This window comes from Fukomys damarensis, unplaced genomic scaffold, assembly GCF_012274545.1.
Source record: "Fukomys damarensis isolate Sample0158 unplaced genomic scaffold, DMR_v1.0_HiC HiC_scaffold_1, whole genome shotgun sequence".
In the NCBI taxonomy this organism is placed as follows: Eukaryota; Metazoa; Chordata; class Mammalia; order Rodentia; family Bathyergidae; genus Fukomys; species Fukomys damarensis.
The window spans coordinates 33,392,378-33,415,425 of NW_022900913.1; the positions used below are offsets into that span (position 1 = coordinate 33,392,378).

The 23,048-nt window shown below is 37.1% G+C and overlaps 1 protein-coding gene across 2 annotated transcripts in view; it reads left to right on the forward strand.

Moving 5' to 3' along the window:
- The first annotated feature begins 14 nt into the window (after window positions 1-14).
- Window positions 15-23,048, forward strand: part of Ghr (growth hormone receptor) — a 239,236-nt gene continuing 216,202 nt past the window's right edge. Inside the window, exon 1 of one of the 2 annotated variants that reach the window (XM_019208905.1) lies at window positions 15-71. The gene's annotated coding sequence lies outside the window, so the exon portion shown is untranslated. Of the gene's footprint in view, window positions 72-513; window positions 672-23,048 lie in introns of those variants that run through there. The other variant, XM_019208906.2, reaches the window with a different exon arrangement.

Below are 23,048 nucleotides of genomic sequence, written 5' to 3' on the forward strand. Positions count from 1 at the left end.
CTCAGGCCCCCGCACCACTGGCCCCCGTGCGGACGCAAACTCTGCTCCCTCTCGGAAGGAGAAGCTTGGAGGTATAGTGGTGGTGGTGCTGGGGAGGGGTGTCTGAGACTCGGGCTTTTGTTTTCTCCCTTTTAAGCCAAAGAGCCCGGGAGTGAATCTTGGGGCTCAACTTGTAGGAAAATGAGTGGTCTGCTTTATGGAGTTACACTATTCTTTTCCAGGTGACTTGGGGATGGGCTGTGATTTCCTTCTCCAAAAGTTTATTTGTGCTGATGGGTTCTTGTAACCCTATTCATGCTCAGTGTGACTCTGTGTGTGTGTGTGTGTGTGTGTGTGCGTATGTGTGTGTGTAAGTTGATGGGGGCAGTAGGGAGTTGGGGGCGAAGGGCGGCGACCAGAGAACCATCTCCCACTCAGGAGCTTGCTCCGCCTCCTGCCTGCGGTGTGAGGAGGGGTTTCTTCCCAAGACAGTTTTGTTAAAGTCCTGGAAGTTTTGCGAGTGTGTTTCTGTTTGACATCATCAGCCTGCCAGGCTGGGGCAGGAATTGCTGAAGCTGTCGCTTCTGCGCAGGGAGAGGGCCGGGCAGCTCGACTAGAGGGACTGAGAGGTCGGGCGGTGAGCTCGCGCCCCGTGCGGGCTGCAGCTGACCGCTGGCGGTAGCAGAGCTGAGGTGAGTAGTCTCGGTCACCAGTCTCCGTGAACTGAGGTGGGTGGAAATCGTGGCAAGCTGAACTCTCTTAGCCCTGGACACACACGTGGTTCTGCAGTCAACCAGTCTTGAAAGTTTTGACAGAACCACCGAGGCTTGAAGGTTGCAGGTGAGTGGGGTGGCCGCAGGTCTGGAGTGAGCGCGGTGGCTTCGTGGGAGGTGAGGGACAGATTCGTCCAGGTAGGGGGTCGTGAGGAAGGACTATTTAGTGGCAAGGGCCTTATACCGAGCCGAAAGGGACACCTGCTGAAATTGGGTGTGAGCTCAGTGATCTGGCATGTGTGCATGTGTGTGCGCTGTGTACTTTCACGCGCGAGTGTGAGAGCGCCTGGGAGGTGTGCAGGATGGGGGAGGAGAAGACCACAGAGTTGCCTCCTGCCTGTTTGTAGGCCAGAAGACCTTGGAAGGGACAGGGAAAGGTAGTGGGAGTCATAGGAGTTCCTGCATGGGATTAAGTACCACAGCCTTTGCAACAACTCAGCCTGCCTGTTTGTTGCTTTGGAGGGGGGGTGCATGCAGAGCGTGCAGGACAGAGGACTGAAGTGGGGTTTCTGGAGTTCTCAGGGAAACGTAATGGGGCACTTAAGGGTTCTAGGAGTTGTACGTGTAGCTATAGGATCTGTGAGGCAAGAGCAGGTTGGAGCTGTGAATCTGAGATTCCCAGGGTGCAGCTGAGCATATTTAGTAGATGGATAGTCTTAGAGCTGCTTGCCTTTAAACTCCTTGGAGTGTGCTTAAGAAGTCATCCACTTTTGCTCACAAAAATGAGATGTGACAGCAACTGGTGTTCCAGGCTATTTTCCTTCTAGATCATCCTGGAAATCTCTTTTTCTGGGTACCCTTGGAAATGACAGCTACTGAAACATTTTTAAATGAAAATGTTGAATAAAAAATGACTTGTCAAACAGGGTTGCTGGATCTATTCTGAGATTTAGAGTAGTCTTTCTTTTTGAGAGAAGCAAAGGTCGGTGTTCTCTGATTAGATCTCAAGAGGCCTCCTGTCATTTGCAGTTTGCCTTCAGATAGACCTTTGGATCGAGCTAGAAAGATGGGTTTTAGCCTGCAGACACTTAAAAAAATCATTTGGAGCTTAAAAAGCTTGCCTCAGCTTTCATCTTCTTCCACCCTTAAAACTTTTGACTTCACAATAGTCTAAAGAAAGTTGGTGAGTCAATATTCAGCACTTTTTGGGGGAGTAAATATATCACCATTAAATTATAGTTTTGGTCTCCTAAATACCAAGGAAAGCTCAACGCTTTTTGGGCAAATGTGTGAAATAAGTGTCTATAATGCAATGATGAAAGTGACAATACAAGTTCATTTTTTATTTCAAAGTGAACATAACTTTACCTTGCAAATATTTGTTCTAGCCAGAATTTGGGGCTGTGCTTTTTGTTATTAGTTTTTAAAAAGCAGACTGCACATTATAGACCACTTTAAAATGGGCACTCCAGGCCTTCTCTATGCTATTTCTGGTGCCTGTGTTAACAGATGTTAATGGTGCCTGGTAACCTATGGGATTGTCATACTAAGTGTCTTGTCAACCCAGGACATGATGTTTATTGTTTAAAGTAATAAATGAAACCACAGTCGCAGCCTATTTCTGCCAAGTGCATGCAGCACCCACGGTGGAAACAAGTCTTGAAGTTGGTCTAACTTGGCCAGACTTTTTGTCTATCTTCTGGTAAGCATTGTTAATATAAAGATGAATCTGAGTGAGAGACAGCAGATTGTATAGTTTAGAAAAAAGTAGATGCGAGCTGTTTTGTTTTCTAATCTGCTAATCTAAAATTTAAACTCCTTTGGTCATTACACTGGTAAACTGCCTAATTATGGAGAGTGCATTTGCTTTCAGAGAATAAAATTTTTAAAATATGTTGATAATGAAAATAACTTCTATTTTGTATTGTGTTTATATAATGCAATGCTTTTTCTTCTTCCCTTTCTCTTTTTTTTTTTAAACACATGGGCTGGGCTACAGTTCAGTAGCACAGCATAGCCCTGTAATCTGTAATATGTGTGGTAATGATTTAAACAATATTATCATTCAAAGCACCTGGCCATAGTTTCAGTCTTTAATTGGTGAGTATCTAAGTTTGACTAAATTTGGGTCAGCCTCTCAGTCAAATGTATAAATACAACAATAGAGGATATCATTTTGGATAGTTTTTTTTTTTTAACCCAGAACAGATAACATGTAAATAGAAAATGTTTGTTTAGGATAACTTATTTAAAAAGTATCTCTGTGTAGCACATCAACTTCCATCTCAATATGCAGGAAAATGGGCCTGCTGAACTCTTCCTGGAAATAATTATTTGACAAATCTCGCTTCATCCTTGCCTAGTCCGTTCTAGTAGAGATTTATTTCTCAAAAATTCTGGCTTGTAGTGAGTTAACATTTTCTTACATCTATTTGCCTATCCTTTAGTTGCTGGGGTTATACAATCTCTTCCTTTTGAGCATACTATTTGAAAACAAGCATGTGTTCTTTGTTTCTTAATTCTTTTTTGCCTGTTCTTACAGTTCCTTGCTCACTGTAGAGCCCCACCTTCCTCTGCCTTGAATGATATCTAAAACACAGATATGGAATTCTTCGTTCTAGACATTCTTTGTCTATTAAGACTCTTTAATATCATGAGTATTGTAACTATCTCATTACACCCCTGAAAAATTTTAAACCTGTAAACAAGGTTAAAAACCTGGTTTTTCAAATTATTATTTATTGATCTTCAAATCATTGTAATGCTTTAATAACATTTTTTCATGTCTGAAGTTACTATAAATCTATGTAAAGTATGATAATGAACAGGTAAATAAAATTCTATAAGCCATTGGTTCCTATCAGTGAATCTCATAAATCCACCAAAATAGTTCTGGATATAGAATGCTCTGAAGATAAGCAAGTTGAAACTGCATGTTATAGATATGTAGAGACTATGATGTATTATTTTCATAAATCACATTATGTCTGTTACCATGAACATGAATCAGTACTAGCAGTCAAACATTTATTGAAGGCTGTTCTGCTTGAAAGCCAAAAAGTGTGGTCCCAAATGAGGTAGAAAGTACATCAGACAGAAATGCTTCTTTGGGCAGCCAGGTCTTGCTTGAAGTGTACATATAGGATGTGACTAAATCAGTGACCTGCTTTTTCTAGGAGGTAAATGGATTGCTAATATCACAGGGAAGTTGAAAGTGCTCACTTCCCATTAGCAGGTATATTATGGCATCAGTATGAACTGAGGCCCTCATGATTTGTTTTGTATCTGGACAGGAATTGAGCAAATGCTCTGTTACTTCTGACTTACCAAATCTAAATTGCCTTCGAGAAAGACAGCAAAGCTGGCCTAATACTCAGAGAGAGTATATATAGCCCAAAAGAAAGCACTTCAGGGTTCATTGCCTTCAGCTTCACTACCAATGTGCAGAATAGCTCAGAAGGATGTACTTTTTTCTGTGAAAATGATACCTACCTTTTAGGGCTGACATATTTCTACACAAGCTCTAGCATCTCTGGCCTGTACTGTGATTAGACACCTACCTTGTGTGAACAATGCTCGGGTGTCCTAACTAAATTGTGAGCTCTCCGTGTCATCTGCTGAGAATCTGCTAGAAGAGTGTCTTCCTGCAACAAAAGTTCACAGTGAATGATGGTGCCAGAGTTTCTTTATTCAGCAATTCAGTGTGTGAACTGACTGTGTTTTTAGGGAGAGAGAAGCAGAAAGAAAAAGAGAGAGAACCAGTCCATTATCTATCAACTGACTTCTGTGACTACCAGAAGCTCCTACTTTGTGGGCACACCTTTGGTCTGGACAAAGAGAAAATGACAATTTTGTGCTTTTAGATAAAATTGTCTCTGTGTATGAGTGTATGTGTGTTTGCAGTGAGATTTCTCACTTCATCTCTTTGCATTATGTCTCCATTCATGCACATTTGTTTCTTTGCTTTTTTCTCTTCTCATATAAAGGAGAAAATGATAATAAAGTTCAAGATTTATTTCATTGCACTATCCCTTACATCTTCCTCCCAAATTACAGCAGATCCATTTGTAAGTGTGGGGGCATGCAATTACAAATTATTTTCTACTTTGATATAGAGAATATCTAAGTTAGTTGGGCATTATCTGTAACTTTGGAGTTCTGAGTTTAAATTTGGAGTTTCTGAGCTTCATACTTCTTATATATTAAACAAATTAAAAAGGAGAGGTAAACAAGAGTATTACTTAATTTTTTTCAGTGCTATGATTTTCTAATTTCAAAAATCTCTGTCAGCCCCTTTGACATTTTCCTTGAATCTTTGTGATAACACTCAGTTGATTCATTTTTAGTTTCATGGTCTGCTTTATATTTATCTTTCCCGCTAGACTGTAAGCTCCTTAAGAACAGGAAGTAAATTTTATTCATTTTTAAAATATTTTCTCATTCATTGCTGGATGCTGTAAATAGTAGATATGGAAAGAGTGTTTATTGAAGTAATATTAAATGCTTTGGATAGTTGAACTATAATTTATATCACTTATCTTAAAATATACAGTGCTTTTGAACATAATCAAGAAATATCTGATTATTTTATTCTCTCATTCATTTTTAATCCCAAATAAAACATTAAAATGTTACTGCATGTTATCATGACTGTGCTTCCTGCTTCCATTCTAAAGCAACAGAACCATCATTTGAAGCAGGAAGTCTTTCTGAAGCAGTTTTCTTTTGTTGTTGTTTTTACTTTAAGCAAAAGAAAATTGTATGGTGAGTACCAGATTCTTAGAAGAAAGATGCTGGATAACAGAGTTCTTCCTGGTTAGGCTTAACATCTGTCTTTAGTGATTCTCCCTACCTTTTAATATCAGTTAATGGGGCCAGGGTATGGGGAAAAGAATGAGAACCAAGTTCTGTCATGCAAAGGTACAAGATCCCAATGATGAATGTAACTGCACTGTATACTTAACAAGTACCAATAAACTCAAGAAAAAAGAAACAAAATATCATCTAATAGAGCCTCAGGTTAGAATGATTTTACTTAGCAATTCAAAAATGGAGTGATTTGGTCAGAAAGTGCTGGGTTGTGTGAATTTAATTATTATGTAAACTTACCTTCAAGTACTCCTTTCCAACATCAGTGGATAATTTTTCCCACAGAGTCCTTAAAAGTTCCAGATGTGTTGGTGAGGCCTGTCTTATTGACTAGACTTTAACTAGTTTTCATTAGACTAATATAATAATTCCAAAGAATCCTATTTCTCACATTGTGAGCCTTGCTCTGTCTATCTGGGATTCTACTTAAAAGAGCGTGCAAGGAGGAAGCTCTCTTCATGGAGATCTTGAACAGGTAATAGAGAATTTCCCCAAGAAAGCCCTATTCAGCATTGGGACACATAAAGATTGTACACATTGAACAGATACTTTTGTGTATATTTCTATGTTAGACAACCTTCCTTGCTAGACATTTACAACAATCACTCCTTATTTTTTTCTCACAAGTTAAAAAAATTAAAATAGATGGGCTGGGGATTTAGCTCAGTGATTCTGCCACCTGCCTCACAAGTGCAAAGTCCCGAGTTCAATCCCCAGTGCCAAAAAAAAAAAAAAAAAAATTAAAAAAGAATTTAATTTAAAATCTAATGAGTCATCCCTTTTCTACCATTAGTATATAGTTAACATATAATAAAGTCATTGATTCAAACAAAAATTTTTATGCTCTTCTTGTTTTAAAAATGTACTTATTATATTAAGAATTATATCCATTTTCCCTTTGAATTATCATAGCAAGAAAAATAGGACCTGATCACTGCAGAACAAAGTTAGAGGTAGTTCTCTTATGCTCATTGAAAGGGAAGGCTAAAAGTGGTATGTGTGATTTGTGATGCAGTAAGCTCATCTGGACTTCGTGTGTGCGTGCGTGTGTGTGTGTGTGTGTGTGTGTGTGTGTGTTTGTAGTTCTCTGATTGAACGCAGGACCTCATGCACATTGGCAAGCACTTTTTATTTTCCTTTCTTTCTTTTTTTTTGGTACCAGAGATCGAACTGGGACCTTGCACTTGCAAAGTAGGCAGTGGAACCACTAAGCTAAATCCCCAGACTGTAGCAAGCACTCTTTTACTGAGCCATATCCCCAGCCATCTTGTGGACTTTGATAGTGGCTGGTGAAAAACTCAGATTTCCATTTTAGCTTGCCATTTGTTAGAAAGCAGATTATGTTCTTGGTCAACATGATGGCAAAGGATCCAAATTCACTCTATCAGTTACTTCTCTAGATGTCATCAAGCTATGTGATTGTTATTCCACAGCTTTGAATTTGGAAAAGTGAAGTGAAGAATAGTCTGGCAACATGTATAAGTGGTAAATTGTGAGAAAGTTCTGAGGATAAAGCCTGTTCGATGGCTTCTCCCTATAGGGGATAAAAGAATATGCCAGAATCCCTGGGGAAGATAATGATGAATGAAGAAAAAATCATGCTTATGCCTAGTAAGTCAGAAAGATTAAAGAAAGAGTAAAAATGAAGAAATAACTTCTTTAATATTAGCAGTATAATATCTTATTTCCCTTAGGGATATTGACAGAGTAACAGTTTGCTCATCAGAGATGCTCAATTAATATTTTATAGCCAGACTTAGTATACAGTAAAACATACTGAGAAACTGAAGTATTCACAATAAACATGGAAAATTTGGAGGCAAAATGTTATTGATAGGATCAGAAAGTAAGTAGATTGTAATGCAAATTTGCATATAATGTAAATTAATGATGGTGTCAAGATTTGAAGACCAGCTTCCCAAGGTGAATCCTGTTTCCATTTTTAAAGACTTTTCCACTTTTGTTTTTAGAAATTGTTAATATTTGAAGCAAGATGGAGACTAGTTTTGAGCTTATGTCTAAAGTATAGTAGGACTTCGGAGACATCCACTTTGGCACATTTGTTGTACCCTTCAGCACAAAGTATGATGTTTCAATTCTCTTTGCTTTTGTTGTATAAAATTTAATGCTTTTTTATTCCTAATAATTATGCAAAAAGTACTTTGAGAAATATTTGGGAAAAGATGCTGAATAAATAAATGTTATTAGTTTACAGGCTGCAGATTTGGCCAGACTGGAGGTATATTTTTGGTATCACTGAAAAATCAAAGGTGGAACATATATTTATTGAGCTATCAATCTGTTCCCAAGAATGTGCTACACACGTGAGGGACATAAGAGCAGTATAAGTCATGACCCTTGACTTTGAGACCAAGCATGTAAGCTAGGAAGGTAACACTATTAATGTGTGATATGATTGTGGAACAGTTGATGACTAAAAGATTTAAGAAAACATTCTTTTTCAAACTATAAGTGCTACATTTATTTAGAGACAAAATATTTGGGAAAAAGACCTTAATGGATGAGATCACTCCTGAGCCAGGCCTTAAAATACAGTAATTTTTTTCATATGTCGAACAGATCAAAGATACCTTGTGAAAGAATGTTGAAAACTAAGGACCGGGAAGTATGAAGCGTGGTCAAAAACACAGTGAATGTTTACATTTTTAAAATGTATTAAGTGAAAGATATGTTGTCAAGGTCCTCCTCAGAATTGTTCCTCTCACGTCCATCACATCTCCCATGTTTCTTGCCACTTTCTTAAGCACTTCTGGAAATTCTCTTTTCTGAGTGTCTTAGTTGTGTTGTATATTCTTAATGTTTTGGATCATTCCAAAATGTTTACCTTGCATGCTCACTTTGACTTCAGGGACGAACCACAAATCACAAGGCACCAGATTCTGGGAATAAGGTCAATGAAGACCTACCTACCTGTTTCTGTGAGCCTGCCTTTCCAGTCTGTGTCAGTTGGCAACAGTCTTGACCACATCTTATAAAGATATGAAGGAAGACTTCCAGAACTGCTTCAGAAAGTGGCAAGAACGACAAGATGTGTGCCTGAAGTGAGGAGGGTGTGCTGAAGGGAATTAATACCAATGTGTCTTCTACCATAAGAAGTTTTTGTTGTTGTTGTTGTTGTTCATTTGTTTGTTTGTTTTGGGTACTGGGGATCAAACTCAGGAACTTGCATTTGCAAGGCAGGTACGATACCACTGAGCTACATCCCTGGCCCCATAATAAGTTTTTAACATTTAAACATTCATCATATATTTTGCTCACTCCTTGTGTACCTGGAGCTTTTTTGGGTTTACTGGCAACAGGTAAGTGGACAGAGTTTATCAGACTGTGGATTTGTTAGCCATTGGAAGCTCTTTCTGTTGCTTTTTATGAAGTTGTATTTAAGCTCATCTGGGTTGCCTACTGGGGAAGCCACTCTGAGCCTAGTGCTTGCTAGTAGATGATGGCTGTTTCAGGGTATTTCTGCATATTTCTAATTTCAAAATATTATGTATATTGAACTTTGAGACATCTTTCTTTAACGGCATTCTGAAAAGCATATTGAAGATGCCACCAATGTGACTTTCTTTTAAGAATACACTCTTGAATTGGTCTTACAATGGAAGAATTAGCCTGAGATGCTCCCCTCACCTCCCACTTCTCTGCCATATGCTGATACTGACAGCTGGCCCAACAGAGCCACAAGGCTTCATAGAACTTTAGAATCCCAGAGATTCTCAGCGAAAGCTCTGGCACTGTGCTAGGTAATACCTAGGAGCATTTGGAAATGTGGATATAATTAGAGCTGAAAAGAGTTATAGGATTTTTAATATCCAGAGTTAGGGATTTTAAGTGTGTGTAATCCCAGAACCAGTCCTATGCAAGAAAGAATTGTGCCTCCCTGGATTCCATTTAGACCTCTATTAAAACTTGTAAGTTCAACATTCTCACTTTATTTATAGGTGAGGCAGTGAGAGTCCTAGAGAAGTGACAACCCCTCCTTCTAGAACTAGTAATGAGATTTATAATTCAGTTCTAGCTTTTTTCAATAGCTCTTTCTACACTATCATATTAGCTCCTATTGGCATGATATAGATGGCTTGTATCTACATGCGCCCTTTAAAGCCTCTTAACAACAACAGACTTGTTGGAAATTTTTGGAGGTGGCTGGATCTAGGGTGTGTGAATGTAGGTTAAGAGTGCATGATAACTAAGTTAGTTCACTCTTTGATTTAGCACAGTTCTGGGTGTGGATGTTGGGAAGGCCTACCTTGGATGTGAGTGGGACCATCCAAAAGGCAGGTAGCCTGGATAGAATATACAGGAAGAGATGGAAGGCAGTCTCACTACCTTCTGCCTGACACACAATGAACTGTTTCTCCTCTGTGATACCCCTCTCCATGCCACCTGCCTTGGAGCCAGCTGACTGAAACTGCTACAAACTGTAAGCTAAAATAAACCTGTCCTCCTTTAACTTTGGGTGTCAGGTATTTTGTTTTAACAATGAGAAAAGTAAGGAAGGAAATATTGAGAGTCAAATCACATCTTTTCAGTCTGTTGTCTGTTGCAAGTAACGATTACACAGACTGGGTAAGTTATGAGGAAAATAGGTTTATTTAGCTAGCAGTCCTGCTCTATGTGCAACAAGTCCACATATGGTAATTGCTGTCTTGTTGGCAGGGTCCCTAGGCAGCACAGCGTGTGACATGGCAAGAGACAATGGGCATATCTGTGTCTCTTCTCATCTCTGTTCTTCTTTGTTTTTTGTTTGTTTGTTTGTATTGTTTTTTGAGACAGGGTCTCACTATGTAGTTGAGACTGACCTGGAACTCACTATGTAGCCCAGGCTGATCTTGAACTCCAGTGATCCTCCTGCCTCAGCCTCCCTAGTGCTGGGATTATAGACATGCTCCACCACACCTGGTCTCTGTTCCTCTTCTTATAAAAACAGAAATAATCACTCTTTGAGGCTGTACCTTGATGACCATATCTATTTTATTCACCAACTAAAGCCCCTATTTGAATCAAATAACTAACCTTTTATTAGCTCACAATGGCATTAAATTTTTAATACATAAACCCTTGGGGGCCACACTCAAACCACAGCAAGCATATTGTTTATCTCTGTCATTCATATGAAAGGGGGAAAGCTATAGTAACTATCCCTGTGGGCAGATTGAGAAACTTGATATTTGAGCAGGAGTTTTTCCACTAGGAATGCACACAGATTTGCTACAAATTAGGATTGGCTAATGCCTGTTGAGGTGGGAATCACTGTGAAAACTTAAATAGGTTGGCATTCTGGAAAGGGCAAGGAGACAATTAGTAGACTTTGGAATTACAAAAATCTGGCTTAACCAACTGAATTTGAATCCAGCTCTACCTATTTTTATTTATTATTTTTATGGCTTTCAGCAAGTTAATGAAATTCTCTCAGCTTTATCTACGAAATAGGAGTGGTGATTCATCACAAGAATGTTAGAGTTTGAGTTGAAATAGTGCCAGCACATCCTGGGCACTACAGAGAGAGAATGTCTTGCATTGAGCACCTTTTTGAGATGCTCTGAGAGTAAAGAATTAGAACCTTACTACAAAATGCCCACTAGATATCATTTATTGTTTTTTTTTCCTCTCCACCATTCTCCAGTAAAACAAATTAGGGCTTCAATAAATTCCAGAAGTGATAATTTTCTTTGAACTACTGAAACAAAATTACTGCTGGCCAGAGATTAGTTTTTTGTGGCTCCTCCATCATTATACAGAGATTGTTGCCATTATAGCACAAATGAAGGCTAATATAGCCACATGGCTGGCTATTGGAGGCTTATGAAACTTGAATTTTAAAATCAGTACTAGAAATCATTCCTGGAGTGTCTCTCAGAGAGATTTCTGAGACAAATTAAAGGTTAATCCAAACTTTGTCAGTGGACTAGTGGAGCGCTGTTGTGAAAGGCCTTCTGGGTAAAGAGTAGCCCCTGGTGATCTGCCATAAGATTGCAGACCTACAGGAAGTCAAACAGAGAAGCCTAACAGTGTTTTAATCATTGACTTTGAAGAAATATGCAGATGTGGACATAGGTTCATGATTTACCATTATGAGAACACTTTAAAATTATCTGTTTGTTAAAGGATAATTCTCTTAAAAGGTAGTAAATTCATGACTCTCTAACAGATGGACAGTGAACAGATGTTGACTAATGGAGGATTGGAAAAGATTCTATAACTATTCGAAAAAAGAAAAAAAGAACCACAAATACAGTAAATACACAAATACAGTAAAGAAATAGCAAAATGAACTGACACAAACACATCCATCTATTATACTGGGTACAACTAATTTGCATTTATATGGACAAAATTATTTTCTATAAGTTAATTTCTAACTCTTCATAGCTGTAAAATAGTATCTTCTTGGACAAAAACTCAGAATCCTATAGAAACAGCGAATCCTCACAGTCATCAACATTCTATTGATGTAATCTCCTGTGCTCATTTCAGCAGTAAGTAGGTCCTTAGAGCTACTTGATTCCATTAGCCACCCTTCCTGCTTAACCTCTTAGTCTGCTGATGAAAATTTGATGAGGTAAAGTTCCCATAGTCCTGGGAATTTTTTGTATTTCACAGATAGTTACTTTACTTTAAAACTTTTGAGTACAGGAAATTTTAGGCACATGCAAAATATAAAAATAGTGTTTTGTGTCCCCAGGTACCTATTACTCAGATTCAACCAACATAAGTATTTTGCTAACCTTGTTTTATCTTTCCACTCTGCTCCTGTGTATTTTAAAGCAAATCCCAAATTTCTCTTTTTTTTCTGTTTTCCATATGTAAGTGTAAATACCTTAGAAGATATCTTCAACAAAGAAGCCCTGTATTTTTAACTGAACACAGGGCCTATACATTATGGGTATACCATATGAGAAAGCAATATGCTATTCAGGCCTAGTTTTGTATTTCTTTACATAGAGTGGGAAGATTATGATGGAACAGATTTCACCAGAGTAGCCTCAGTAAATGTAGACTATTACAAGACTGCTTTTCTTGTCATTCAGGCCTAGATCAAACATCTCGTTCTCAGAAGTGCTTCTCTGACCCCTCACTAGAGAAAACTCCCAATTAGGTAATGCTGTCATGTGACTGTTTTATTTTCTTAATGCAGAACAAGGGATTTAGCTCTGGTTCCACTGCCTACCTTGCAGGCACAAGGACCCAAATTTGATCCCTAGTACCAAAATATTTTTAAAAAATTTTTCTTAATGGCTTTTATCACTATCTAATATTGTATTGTTTATTAATTTATTTTCTTGGGGTTTTTTTTTTGCCAATTCTGTGAGAAAACTAGAGATTTTTTTGGTACCAGGGATTGAACTTGGGTCCTTGTGCTTGCAAGGCAGGCCACTGAACCACTGAGCTAGATCCCCGGCCCTAGAGATATTTTCTGACTGCTTCACTTTATATCCCGTAGAACAAGTGGTGGTGAACCTATGGCATGTGGGTTGCAACCGGCTGTTTGTTGTCAGTGAAATCTCTAAAAGTTTCGCCATCACTACTCTAGAAAATGCACAGTAATTTTTAATTGAATAAATGCATTTTAGTTATTAATGAGAGGTTTTGTTTGCATTTTCCAAACATTTATTTTTCTGCTACATGTCCAAAGCCATGTGGCTTTCGTGTGGTAATTCCTAATATATTTGCAATTTGATGAAGTTTCCTCATGTGAAGTGAAAGGTTCTTTTCAGGAGCCAAAAATAATCCAGGAAAGCTATAATATCTCCTGGTAAATAACTTTGAATTGTCACATTCAGTACCACTTCACAAAAATATGCAGAAATGGTGATGGGAGTAATGCCTTGGTTTGGATTTCCCTCAGAACAGAAACAGACCATGAGACAAAAATTCAAGTAAGAGGAGTTCATCAGGGAAAGTGAAAGGAGGAAGGAAAAGGAGTCAGAAGTGTTAGGAAACAAGCTATTGATATCAGCAAGTGGGGAAGTTTACTCTTTTTAAAGAGACTTCAGAGTCTGGCAAAGCATGCATCTCAGTCTTCTCATCCAAGGTGGAAAGAGTGAATCTTCACTCACCCACCATCTCCCATCAGTCTTTAACTTTTGGGAATTAGTGCTCTATTGAGCAAAGCAATCTTGAGGAGCTACAGAGAACCATCAGACAAAGAAAGGTAGATACTGGCACTTAGAAAGTAGATGGTGTGAATTAGTAGAGTTGAGAAGGTATGTGGTTGGGAAGAAAGGTAACTTGCATTGAATAACACAATATGACTGTTTTACAAATAATTGGGACTCATTGTAGACTTACAAAATGTTGTAAATATTATACAGAATTCATACAGTTGCCTCATCCAGTTTCCCCTCATGTGAAAGTCCGTAATTACCATGTATTTCTCAAAAGTAAGAAATCAACATTCGTACTATACCTTTAACTAAACTATAGACTATGTAAGTTTTCCCAGTGTTTCCACCCATGTTCTAAGATTCTGTTCTAAGATTCATTCCTGAATACCATATCGTTTTTAGTTTTATGATTTTAAAATGCTATTCACATGCTCTTGTATTTGTGCCTTCTCATGTGTTTCAATATCCCACCTTTGCAAATTCAGTGTTGTCAAGTCTGACATCATGATGAGTATACAGTGTGTTCTCAAAACTAACTGAATATAAAAAGAAAGAACCAAACCATATTCAGTAGGTGAAAGTATAACTGAGACTGAACATCCCTCATGAATCAGGGACCCCAAACCAGCCAAATCCAAACTGCTGCCCACCTTTCCTTGCCCTCTTTTTTATGTTATAATAAAAAGTATTTTTAAAAAGGAAGTTTGGATATATATCTTACATGTGATTAAGACGATTTCTCTTTACCTCCAAAAAAGAGGGCAAAGAAAAGTGAGTCCCGCATTGGATACCAGTACAGTGTACTTAGCTTTGTCTGTGTGTATCACTCTTTAATCCTGCTAATGGTGAGGCACATTGCCTCAGGAACAGACAGGTGAGAAAATACAACTTAGGGCGGTTACGTTCCTTGCTTAGGATCACAGATAATGCATCACAGAGCTGAGACTAAAGCATGTTTTTCTGATTCCAGAGCCTACATTCATTTACTATTACTTTCACTTTCTCTACTTGCTGAACCCTTTTTCTTAGTAACAACATTTTTAAATTCTGGGATACAACATTCTGTATTATCAAACGAGATTAAGCATCAGCCTTGAATTTGTGGATCATTTTCACAGTATCTGCCATTTGTAAAATCTGTTACTAATTGCCTCTAATATGCAAATACCTGCATAAATTGATCACAAAGATCTTCCGAAATTCACTCATACTTCATTAATGAGTAATGTTTTGCTAGAAAGCCAATAATACATATGAAGGCAAGAATCTCCACAGGGCAGGACTTTGTTATGTAATCACTCAAAATATGTTATTATTTTGTAAAGTGTCTAAGTTTGGACAGTTGATCTCCATTTCTGTCTTTCCCTAGTTACTGCTTTTTTCTAAACATTTTAAGTGTGATATGAGGGATTTGGACTATTCAGTAAAATATTTTGACTAATCCTTATATTTGCAGTTTTCCAACTAAAAATTACCCTTGGTTGCCTTGGAACTTTGGGAATAAAGTTCAGAAGAATTCTTGTAAATTATTTGAGATTTGACTCTGGGAAGATAAACAACATGGGTATCTAGGCTAACCAATGCTGAAATTCTTTTAACCTCTAATTCTAAATTCAGACTAGAATGGACCTTATGGGGTTTTTTTGTTTATTTTTTGCTTTGATTACAAGCTGTTGGAAGCCTAGAATTAGTATCTAATAACACAAAATCTATGCAAAACATAAATTATTGGCTCAGAATGAGACATGATTTCTAAGACACAAAGGGTAGATATTTTGTAAATAGGAAACTGACCAAAAGTTGGAAGGAGGGAGCAGGAGGGGAGGGGAGAGGACCTAAAATTATGATGCTATGTGTACATGTACCATGTCCCCAAGATGAATATAACCATTATGTACTGCAAACATGTACTCATAGGAATAAATTTTTTAAATCATTATGTGAAAATGGGCTTTTTTTTTCTTAGAAGGAGTAAGTGAGGATCGACTTAAAGGCTATCCTTTTAGATTCTAACGTTTGAAACATTGCACAGTTGTAAAGGAGAAATATCATTTCCTTTTAGAACAGATGTATGGATGTTTACTTGTGTAGCTACATTAAATTGGCATGTATTTCTCATAAGTTATAGAGTAAAAGATAATAGGAATCAAAAAGACAGATCTTTTTCAAAGGGGAAGAGACAGGTGGAAGGGACAAGGAGGGGCTATGGAAATTTTAAAAAGTATTAAGATGTGTTATATACATGTATCAACTTTTCAAAATGAATAAACATTTTTAAAGTCCACAAAAAAACTTTGTATTGTTTTACACTATGACCTTTGAGCCTTTGTATATTTAATCACAGGCATAAACTGCACCCCGCTAAAGTGACCTCGGTAGCAGTGGGGTGTCCAGACAACAGAGCAGGCTGGCTGGCTGATGTGCCTCCAGCCCTGCAGAGTGCTATGCTTTCATTTGTTTATATATAGTGTTTCCGAGAAAATTTAGGTTAAAGAGACATTCTCTCTTCTTAAAAAAAATAGTTTAAACTTTTTATATATTTTCTTATATTGCCTAGGATGTTTTCTCTATCTGCCTCTCTAGAAATTTCTCTGACTTCTAGAGGAAAACATCACAGTAGCTTTTCTATGTCTACATTTCAAATTTAGTTCGGTAAGGGGTAGATTATAAGGACTTACAAGGCAAAGACTGCATTCTTTACTTGGCAATCCCTCAAATTATTTGCTCAACCAATAGTTGCTATATAAGCAATTTCCAGGGAGTGCTTACTGTGGTCAGAGGCTACACCAAGTCCTTTTCTTATTTAATCTCATGTAAAACTCCGAGATCCATATTATTACACATTTGGTGAAACTATAATGTAGGGAAGTTAAATAATTCTTAAAGGACCCACATTTGGGATGCAGTGCAGTCAAGATCAGACCCAGATCTTCCTGATTCTAAATGCATTTAAGTCTCACTCTTCTAACTACTGCCCATATGGTGGCTCTTTGATATTCCTCCCTTTAGGAAGTAACATTCATTTCCCTCTCCTTTGGTGTGGACTGAACTTTGTGATTCATTTCTAATGAATAAGTTAAGCAGAAGTGAAGATGTGGGACTTTGAAGGTCAGATCATTCCAAGGTACTGTAAACTCTGTCTTTGTTTCTCTGTCTCCCATACCTGTTGGATAACTCTTTGGGGGCACCAGCTCCCATGTTTCAAGCTGACCTGTGGAAAGTCTCACGTGCAAAGGAACTGAGGGATTTCCAACAGTCAGCACCAAACGAGGAGCTGAAGTCGTTAATACAGTAGCTGGTGCAAAACAGAAGCCTTTTGCTGACAGCTACTGCAAGGATAAGCTTGGAGATAAAGTATTCAGCTTTACCTAGTCGGCCCTTGAGATCACTACAACCCCTATCAAGGGCTGGTGACTTAGCTCAGTAGTTCCAACGCCTGCCTCACAAGCGCAAGGACCCAAATTTGATCCCTGTTACCAAAGAACAAACAGTTTGAGTCAATCTCATCATGAAAGACCATAAGCTGTAACTACCCAGCTAGGCTTCTTCTAGGCCACTAGACACTAAGATAATAGGTATTGTTCTTTTAAACTGCTAAGTTTTAGGTTAATTCGTAACTCCAGCCTAATACTGCCTTGGTCATTTTTATAGAAAAACCTTATCTTAATTTCACTAAATCTTAAATTTTAAAACATTGATACAGCCAGGAGAAACTTCAGAAAAAAAAATGCTTAAGTAGTGGAAATGTTAATGACTAATACATAAACTTGTTATAAAGACTTCTCAAGAATTTGAGATTCTGTAAGTCAAAGGACAATCACTTTAAGAGACCTTGGTTTCAAAAGAAAGGATGTTAATAATAACATTGCAGAGGATAGCATTTCAAACTTTAAAATATTCCTCATGGGAAAACTCAGGAAGTATTCTGTTTTGTAAGTTATCACTTACAATCTCAAATTGTCAGGACCATGCTTGTACTTTCCATGATTTAAGGAGGGATATAAAACAAAGTTGAATTTTAACTCTTCCCTAGTGGTTTTAATCAGTTTTTCAAAGGGGTCCTGGTAGTTTATAGGTCAAAGCATTTCTTGGTTTGTTCTACTTAACAAATTGCACTGAGTTTGCTTTATGGCCACTTGCAGTTTAATAAATGATTTGGACTTTGATTAATATCTTTAGAGCTTGAGCTTATAAATTTGTGTAAGATTTAGGAGTATCCTAGTATATACTCATCCAAAAATGCATTCTGAAAAATAGGAATATATTAGTGTAGGCTTGAGTATATATATAAATACTGAATTTATAGCATTTTAAATTCTTACAGAATATCTTGGTTGATTTGCCTTTTTTCCCTCAATATGTGAAAGGTATTTTTTTTCTTATGCATTTACAAAGTTAAGGAATTCATTCATGAAGTGGATGTGTGTAGTTCTTGTTTAGTATTCAGAATGGCTACAAAGTAGAAGTGTTAGCTTTCCTTGCCTGAGTTGAAGAACACAGGGCAAACCCTCCTGGTTCTCACCCTTCAATGTGATGTTCTGCCTGATGTTCCCTCAGTCCTCAGTACCACTTTTTATATTGAATTAGACTTGACAGTAGTACTGTTTGTCCTTCATCCATCATTGCCATCACTGTCACTTATAATCTCATTTGTTTATTAACTGACAAACATACTAATATCATTAATTTAAATAGATATTAATTGAGCATTTACACTCTGCTATGGAAGGCAGTGGATTGTGTGCTTGTATACTATGGTAGCAGCCTAAACTCTGTCTTACCAGGTTTCATGATTTCCGGGTGGAAAGGACATTAACCAAATGTAATTAAAAATTGTTATAAGTGATGTGAAATAAATTTACAGGGAAGTTTGATCTACACTGGTATTTGGTAGTCAGGGAAGTTTTTCCAAAAAAGTGACATTTGAGTCTAAAAGAGTAGAAATGAGGAGACAGATAGCATTCTGGCCAGAGGGAATAAGATCAGGAAGATGCCTAGTACTTTTGAGAATTGAAAACAGTCTGTATGAACTTGAGACAATTTGTTTTGAGAGCTGAAAACAGACCAAAATTCAGAACATGATTTTATCCAAAACACCCTCACAGAAATAATAGAGAAATAGAGAAATGTTTTTTTGTTGTTGTTGTTTTGTTTTGTTGTTTTTTTGTTTTTGGTTTTTTTTTTTTTTTTTTTTTTTGGTACTGGGGATTGAACTAAGGTCCTTGTGCTTGCAAGGCAGGCCACCGAACCGCTGAGCTAAATCCCCGGCCCTGAGAAATGTTTAATCACATACCTGGGCATCTGTGAGCAGGGCAAATAGATATACAAAATTAACCACCAAACTAGGAAAGCTTATAGCAACTATTTTCTCTGGATAAACATCAACAAAAAAGAATCCAATTAATAGTTGTTGAATGTGTAATATATGTCAGATGCTATGCAGGATATAGAAATTATATTGTAAGCTTGGTTTCCATTGATCATAGCATTTTTAGAATGCATATATACTATGAAGGGTCTTGTCACTGGCACCAAGCAGTCTGTATGCTTTTCTAAGTGTATAAAACTATTCTAAGAGTTGTAAGGCAACACTTGTATATTATGTATTATATATATCAACATATTACATAGTATCTATCCATATATATCTATATTATCTATATTATATAATATCTATTTCTATTATATATTGGTATATTATACATATCAACATACTAGGTATTATGTAGGTATTATGTATGAATATATTATGTAATGTGTCACATGTAAGTGCTGTCTTATAACATTTAGAGTAGTTCTGTGCACACAGAAGGTATCCAGAATTCCCAGAGCTAGTGACAAAAGCTTCATAATGACGAGCTTTGTGTAGCACAAAGCCACAAACAATTAAGAGAGTTCCAAGTGACAGAAGCTGTAAACATAAACCAGAAGGCTCGCTACTATTTTCAGCTCACCCCTTAGTTGGATCAGAAGCGAAGGACTCCATAGCATTTATTTATCTCCTTGTAATTTCATCTCAGATTGCCAAACTAATCTTAAATAATTGTCATTTTGACCACTCCTTTGAAAGTTGTCTAATTGTCTATGAATTTATTTTCAGATTTTAAACTTGATAGTCACAGCCCTATGATGTTATCCCAACCTGTCTTACCATCTGTAATTTCTGCTGAGCTTCACACTGAACTTTTTCTCTCACAATAGTCAATTTGTTTCTACCAAAAACTTCTGCTCATGTTGTCCCCATAAAGTCATCTCTCCACCTCCACCCCCTGCATTTTACACCTCACATTCTACTTATTCTACAAGATTGCACTCAAATATAGAATGTCAAACTCCATTATGTTCCCTGATCCTTTTTCTTTTTTTCTTCTGTTCTCCTTCAGGCTACAAGACCCTTCTTTCCTTTTCTGCAACACTCTATTGGCACATTTATTAAAACTCTCTCATTTTTTCCTGTGTGGGTCATTTTACCCTGTGTGGTCTGAATTCAGAATGTATGCCTACAATCTTTCTGATAGCCTCCTCACTACAAAGAGCAAGTTCTCTCTAAGCACTTGTTAAGAACATTTTGCAAACCAGAAGGGACCTGTTTAGTGAGTTTTTTTAATGATTTTTTAAATTTTGTCAAAGAGCTACATGTTTATTTTTGGCATTCTCTGTGGTACTTAGCTGAGTGCTGGTTAGAATGGGTCCATAGTAGACATTCAGTAATTAGAAGTTGATGGATTTATTCTGTATTGGATCCAATATTTTGCAAGCATTCAAATTGAAGAATTGGTTTGTGGATAACAAATTTCAAAAGGCAATATTACTGTTAGGGCACATTTTGATTTTGGTATCTTTAAAAGTACATAAAATAGAAATATGAATCAATCATGAGTCATATTCGTTTATGGAATTGTGTCACCATCAAGTTTTGAAGTATTAGTGGTAGGGGCCAGCGATTTAGCTCAGTGGTTCTGCCGCCTGCCTAGAAAGCACAAGGTCCCAAATTCAATCCCTGGTACCAAATAAATAAATGAATATAAATAAAGTATCAGTGGTTATTTTATTAGAAAGTATCCGTCTCTGAGAGGATTTATAGCTACTTGTATACATTAAAAAACAAGTATGATCATATTCTTTTGCTAGGAAAAGGATTTGGTGGCCAAAGAATAATTGTTTAGTTTTTTGTTTTGTTTTGTTTTTTTAATTTATAAACGTCATGACGGTGCTTTTCTTTTGCCTTCTGTCTCTGGCAATAAATTTTCAGAAAATATTCTTGATCTCTATTTAAATCACGGCTCTGGTTGGAAAAGCAGCTCCATTCATAAAGATTTTCTTGTCATGCACTATGCTGAATAAAAAAACAATATGTTGTTAAGCACTATGCTGAGAAGGAAGCAAAGTTCTGTTTGTTTGTTCATTTGTTTTAGTGTGTTCTACAGTCCTTATCTGTCTCTTGGGGACAGTGTTTGCATTTTGAAGCCTGGTAGAGTCCCTTTCCCATTCTCTAAGAGAAATTTATAATGGGACAGTATAAGTTAGAACATTAATAAACAAAATAGCTTCAAATACTAGCAGGCTCACTGTGGATAGAAACCTTCATTGCCATGGAAGACAGAACTGCCCAGGAAGCCCATCTTTGTCCTCTGTTGCACAGGTTCTTGCAAAGATGCTAAGTTGCCCAGGCTGGGTTCAAATTTGAGAGCTGGTAGCAACACACAAGGCTGGGAAATGACAACTTTTTAAGAGGCATAGCCCATAAACATGGAGATATACAAGAGGATGTGGTGTTAGGGAAATACCAAGTGGTTTGAAGTGACTGGGTCAGGAGATGTTCGAGGTCAGATGAAGGGAAAAAGGCTAGAAAGGTAGGCAAGGCTCATATATTGTACCAGAGATCTGAACCTTTTCTGGGAATCAGTGGGAGCTGCCACCAGATTTCTTACATCAGTGACTTGATTGGATTTGCGATTTTAGAAATATAATTCATAATTTGAAGGAAAGAGACATTTAGAAGTGTACTGATTGACAAATAGGGCAAAGGTGTATTATTATTTTTAGTAAACCAAATGACCAGTGACTTTTCTTACACAATGGGTAAGATTTTGACAACATTTTTATAGGATGAAATGAAGCCTAGAGTTTAGCACAAAATCTTTTCATATATAACATTTAGCAGTGCTATAATCCACATATGAGGACAGTCACCGTCCAGTGGGATGTGAAAAGGAATACTTAAAAGTGCAAACAACCAAGTGAATGCAGAAGTTTTGTCACATTTAGTAAAAAAAAATTAAAATATTTAAGTTCTGGTTGTTGGTATCTGCAACCAAGAAAATGAAGACAGTGAGTCAGTGGTAGTAACAATACTGAGATGAAAAAAACCTTGCTTTTTTGTGCTTTTGGAAAGGAAAGGAAGCTTTAAAGCTATTGAGATGGGTTCTTGTGAACACCAACTCTGTTATTTCTTCATTTTCTATTTATGGTAGTATTTCAGCCGCAATCTAAGTGATCCATCCTCTTAGGCAAATGACATGTCATCATTTGTTTTCCCTGAATTGAATCTGTTCTCAGTATGAGGTTGATGTTTGAACTTTCACAACTTTCAAAACTTTCCCAATTTATTTGAGGATAGAACTTTGAAAAATTCAGAAGTCATTCATTGACCAAGTATTCACTCGAGGGTCAAGGTATATGTATTGGGCAAGCTTTTGCCCTCATGGAGTTTATAATTTAATGTAAATGTTACATAATAGACACTAGATTTAGAGAGGACTCCATCAGGGGGAAATAAAAGAACTGAAATGTGTTATGTACATTTACCAATTCCACACAGTGAATGTAATCATTATGTACTGTAAACACATACTAATAAAAGTAAAAAAAAAAAAAAAGGATTCTAGCCTAAAGAACTGGCATTTCTATCAGGGAAATTATTTTCATTTCTCAACTGAAAACCAAACTCCAGTTTATTGGTAAAGAATTTAGAATTTAGCTAATGATACAATGGACCAAGAAATCAGAAGATTTGGAGCTGTATTCTCTTCTCCAGCTGACAATAGTTTTCCTTAATCTCTGGCTCATCATTTCTATTTCCTTATCTATAGCATTCATAATCTAGATCAAATTTGTAGCTACAATTCTCAGGAAGCAAGCAGAGGATTTTCTTTTCTTTTTATGATACCTGGTAATGAACCCAAGGCTTTACACTGAGCTACATTCCCAGTACTTTTATTTTTTTAGACAGAATCTCATTAAATCACCAAATTGCCCAGAGAGGGCTTGAATTTGGAATCTTTCTGCCTCAGCCTCCCAGAGTGCTGGGATTATCAGCTTGCCCCAGTATGCTTGGGCATGAAACTAAACTACTCAAGGC